Consider the following 6,000-nt stretch of genomic DNA (forward strand, 5'->3'; position numbering starts at 1 on the left):
ATTATTTTGTTTGTATACAACATTTATTTTCTGCATACTTATATTTTAATTAAAGCACTCAATTAAAATAAAAGTTAAAGAGGGACATTTAGAATTGTTATATTTGTATGTTCATGTATTTTGATATAATAAATAAGACAAATGATTACGAGAAATACAATAAAAGTGAAAGTAAAGACAAAAATCGTAATTGAGTTATTGAATAAAAATATTTATATTGATACCTCAATGATAAGATGATCCTTAATGGTCAAAACAATATCAGAAATGAATTATAAATGTCAGAATTAGTTGAAATAGACTTATTGCACTTGTTTTTTACTCCTAACAATGGCCAATGTCTTTGGAATAGCTAAATGACCTTGACCATGACCTTTCAAGGTCAATATCACCCACAATGATTAAAATAGTATCCGAAATGAATTCCACATGCCTCAATTAGTCAGAATGGAGGTATTACATGTGCAAATACACCCAGAAACAAAAAAGTTGTATTTTCATCATAGCCGATGGCGGCCATATTTGATGTGGCCATTGCGCCATTCGTGGCACTATGGCGGACGAGCACCTCGTTGATTTTTCATGTCTAGGGACACATTGACTCAGTTCAAGTGAGAAATTCCCCCAACACCAAATTGCGAGAAGGTCTACAGGCAGGTACAGGACTATATACCACGCCGGCAGTGGACACTACTGAACCGCCTGCGCACTGGAGTCGGCTGCTTCAAATCAGCAATGAAGAGGTGGGGCTTGGCGGACAGTGCAGAATGCGAGTGCGACGAGCCTGAGCAATCTGCCGAGCACATAATTAACACCTGCCCCCTGTACAGACCTCCTTCGAAGGCCCGTCCGGCCTCTTCCACGTGGGACCAGAGACAAGGGCGTGGCTACTTGATACTGAGTTGGACATTTGAGGATGATACACGAAAGAAGAAGTTGCCTCCACTTCAAACCATAATTTGTTTTATTCGATGCATTGTGAACAATAGCCAAGTAAGATCATTTTATATCCATTGGCCAATCATAAGGTTCACTGAAGAAGTCAGTGTGAGGGGTGGTCAAATGTCTATGAACTCTCTATTTAATCCAATTTGACCTGAGATCAGATTCTAAAAATGTCTGTTTGAAAATAAAGTTTTCTGAAAAAGCTATGTTTCTATGTCAGTCGTTCTTCGATTTTTCAAAAATAGCAGACCTACAAGCTCGTAGCGCGCCACTCGGTGGCGCGCTATGAGCTTGTAGATCTGCTATTTTTAAATAGCTAAAGCATAACATAATGCTAACACCAAAAGGGGTTCCCGCCCAAAATGTGTTAACTTGAAGGCCATTGTCTGTGATGAAATCAACTACATGCTCTGGGTAGGCTGTTGTTGTTCCACATCCAGACAGCATTGTGGAGAAAGGTTCTCCTCGTTTTGAGGGGGTTCCAGGGGGTCCCCTCCCAGCAAAATGAGAAACACTTTAACACATTTAGGCCTGATGTCGAAATAAAAAAAAAAGTCTTCTGAAAGAATATATATGTTCAATTTTCAAAGATTTGTGCCGCATTTTCACGATTTTTCAAAAATAGCAGACCTACAAGCTCGTATGAGCTTGTAGATCTGCTATTTTTCAATAGCTAAAGTATAACGTAATGCTTAAAACACAAAGGGGTTCCCGCCCCAAAATGGGTTAAACATTTATGCCCTTTTTTCAGCTATTCGAACATTCGAAAATATAATCTGATTTGAAGTTCACGACAAGACACAGAGTGAGCTTGTAGATCTGCAATTATTCAAATAGAATGTGGCTACTTTTGCTAAATCTTCTATTGTGAAAATCTGTTCAAATGTGACCAAATACAAATCAAACTGGGTGACATGAGAACAACAAAAACAGACCGACATCAAGGCAGCCGTTTCAAACAACTCCCATAATCAGTGGCTCAGATGTATGCGAAGATCAAAGATTTTATCATTCTTTGTCAAGACCAAAGAACTTTTGTTTGACATAAATAATGTATATTGAATATTACCCTGCCCGTGTCTATAGTTTAACAAATAGCATCAGATAGATCAGATACTAGATTAGATAGATATCATATTATAAGAAAACGGTTTTGAATTAACAGCAATCTGACAAAGTGAAAATAGAAACGGCATAATATTGATAGAGTCGACAGTAGAGTCAGCATGCAGAACTCAACAAAAGGTCGACATCCTGAAATTATTACATTTCTGTTGCATACGACAACTGTGCAATAATATCTGTAAGGGCCAAATGACCACCAATGTCAAACACCTTATGTAACCTTGGGGTGGCGCTGTTGTTTACATAAGCGTCAAGTTCACAGGCATGGTGAGGGAAGGATTGACCCGGAAGGGCAAACGGCTTTGACCGCAGGTACGTCAGCACTTTGAAATGGTATTCATGGTGAAATAAATAAACACGTTAAAAGCATGAGGAGCTGCCTGTGTGTGTCATTGGGGCTGACACACAGCGAATAACCAGTACGGCATTAGAATGGCGCGTCAGTCAGGTCCAGCTACGGGATCAATTCCTTGAGAGATCCGAGGCTCTCACAATCTCTCTCCCCGTAAAACAATTCTAAAAAAAAAAAGAAAAAAAAAGAGGTATGATGATGAACGACCAGCCTCGGAGATTAGACATTAGCCAGCTAATGGCCAATTAACCCATTAAGAATGTGAAAGCATCCGTGTCATTTTAGATTTGAGCTATATAGCGCATTTGGTTTGCCATTTTTTTCAAGCGGACATTTTTAACTCAAATCTTTGCTTCTGGGGGTCCCTGGAACAAAACATAATATGCAGATGTGGGTCCACAGCCAAAATCATATCATTTTGGGGGTCCTTGACGCAAAAAAGGTTTGAGCACAACTTTTCAGAAAACGGTTAGAAGACATTTGTGACCGGGTCTGGCAAATAGGCCCTCATCTCGACCAGAGTAATTTTTCAGCTTTTTACAGATTATTAAAGTACAGAATGTAAGCTTTCATATGATGTATCATTCAATGAAATTGGAAAATATTTGAATTTTAAAATGATTGTGCCGTTTTACCCAAAGCTGAGAAAATCCCCTTTGAATGTTCACAACATTTAAACACCTAGAGCTGGCTAGCCTACTTTGACTTATAAATGCATACATTTAATTTGCCCAAATATGCATTGGGAACGGAAATAACTGGGCCTGACCTTGATTAGTCGACTAATGATTTGACTTAGAGAGGCATAATCTTTTATATTAATTAGTATACATTAAAAATTATATCATGATTTGTAGAAATCAAGCAAGTACATGTTAAATCAGACATTAGGCACCCCCCACAGCCCAAATGGAATGATTCTCTATTGCTCTTGATTCTCCATTTCTCTATAACATTTTTATGTTATGCAATCAGACTGAGAAGGCTGCCAAATTAGACAATATTTGGCCAATCATAGTCGACTATACACATCCTTAGTCGGGCACAGCCCTAGAACCAACTATGGTAATCCATGTGTTCATGATAAAGAAATGAAACAAAAAGTTGATGTTTAACCTCTGCCATTGTGGAAGACATGGTTGAAAAGCACTCGCCTCATATTTGTGATTCAAACAGTTGAGTTTTGAAAACAAAACAAAAAAAAGGCACCCTTCACTTCACACGAGTCATCTGACTTTCAAACTGTTAGCTTCAACATCTCAGAACTTTATACGCTCCTAGACGTCTTGCAAAGGGCCTGTCAGAACTTTATACGCTCCTAGATGTCTTGCAAAGGGCCTGTATAACTTTATACGCTCCTAGGCGTCTTGCAAAGGGCCTGTATAACTTTATATGCTCCTAGACGTCTTGCAAAGGGCCTGTCAGAACTTTATACGCTCCTAGACGTCTTGCAAAGGGCCTGTATAACTTTATACGCTCCTAGACGTCTTGCAAAGGGCCTGTATAACTTTATACGCTCCTAGACGTCTTGCAAAGGGCCTGTTTAACTTTATACGCTCCTAGACGTCTTGCAAAGGGCCTGTTTAACTTTATACACTCCTAGACGTCTTGCAAAGGGCCTGTATAACTTTATACGCTCCTAGACGTCTTGCAAAGGGCCTGTATAACTTTATACGCTCCTAGATGTCTTGCAAAGGGCCTGTTTAACTTTATACGCTCCTAGACGTCTTGCAAAGGGCCTGTTTAACTTTATACGCTCCTAGACGTCTTGCAAAGGGCCTGTTTAACTTTATACGCTCCTAGACGTCTTGCAAAGGGCCTGTATAACTTTATACGCTCCTAGACGTCTTGCAAAGTGCCTGTATAACTTTATACGCTCCTAGACGTCTTGCAAAGGGCCTGTATAACTTTATACGCTCCTAGACGTCTTGCAAAGGGCCTCAAAAACCTCCCAAATCTCATCTCACATGCCGTCTGCCGTCACCACATCAAAGATGCAGGAGACAAGAGAGCCGCCCTTGGAACAATATTTACTTTCCTTGCCGTTTTCCTGAACTCCATCCCAGATTCTAGAAACACAAACTCTGCCTTGAAAACATTATGCATTTCGGGACCAAAGATGTGTCGCAAAGTGTTTTTCCACACAAAAGGGTGTTTGTTTGCACAGTGTATGGCGGATATCCCAGTACCAGATGTCAATGTACTTTCACATATTTTGAACACAAACACAGTAGCTTAACTCTCAGCAGTTCTGACCACAAAAATATGTGCGCCGCTAAACGTCTGTTATAACGAACAGAAATCAATGCATTATCTGATGTTTGTAAATCAAGAGTCACAATGACATTTTCACATTGTTCTACGTCAGTTTTAGTATCGATGCTGCGTGCTTCCAAGTCAAACAGAGGATTTGTACACTAGGGTAGCTACATTTACATACTTTGCCCTCTCTCATGGATTCACACACACACACACACACACACACACACACACACACACACACACACACACACACACACACACACACACACACACACACACACACACACATAATTGGAAAACATCCCCAAACACATTTACAAGCCATCTGCGAAAGCCATTATCACTCTCACATTCGTATACGACCAGGCACATAGTCATTAGGCCTGATTTATGCTTATTTACTCTATGTATGAATGGAAGTACATTATGCAACTGCATCTAAAATGACAAAGAAAGATAAAAGACAAGTAAATTCTCCTGTTACACACATTTATTACAAAAAATGCACAAATACATGTACATACGGTAACCGCTGTTCTGCTCTTTTCCCACACAGGGAAACACTGGAGCAATATGGAAATAATAAAATAGCAAATTAAAAAAAGCAAAAGCAAATCAACAATCAAACTAGACAGTTTCAAGTATAACATTTGGATTCAGCGGCTTAGTACAGGACCAGAGAAGGAAATTCATCCACAAGAGATGAGCCTGGGAGAAAGCAGGGAAGATGGAACAGGATTGTGCGTATAGTATACAGAAAGTAGCCTGACGCTTTATAGCAGGGGTGGGCAACTTTGACGATGGAGAGGGCCACTATATTTTACACATATATTACTGTCGTAGCAAAAATAGCCGATCTACAAGCTCAAAACGCGTCGCGCTGCGACGCGTTTTGAGCTTGTAGATCGGCTATTTTTGCTATATTCGAATTGAAATGTTGCATTATTTTTTGCTATTTTTGAATTGGAATCCTGAAAATTTACATTTTTATGTAATTTCAAATGCCTTTAGTTATACGTGTGTTGAAGCATTGAGCTACTAATTTAGACTGAAGTAATTAAAGCGGGTCATGTTTGCATGTTGTGGAATGAAGCTGAAACCAATATTATATCAGTATTGACATTAACCTGAGGGCCACATTAAGTGAAGGTGGGGGCCGCATGTGGCCCCCGGGCCGCCAGTTGCCCACCCCTGCTTTATAGGATCACTGTGTTTATAACTCTTTTCATATCAAGGCCCGTTATTTATTTTGAGCCACAGACCACCATTTTGATGACATTTAGCCTCAGTATTTTGTTATTGTTGGATAAGATTGT

The sequence above is a fragment of the Electrona antarctica genome, assembly GCF_951216825.1.
Source record: "Electrona antarctica genome assembly, chromosome: 11".
NCBI classification, from domain to species: Eukaryota; Metazoa; Chordata; class Actinopteri; order Myctophiformes; family Myctophidae; genus Electrona; species Electrona antarctica.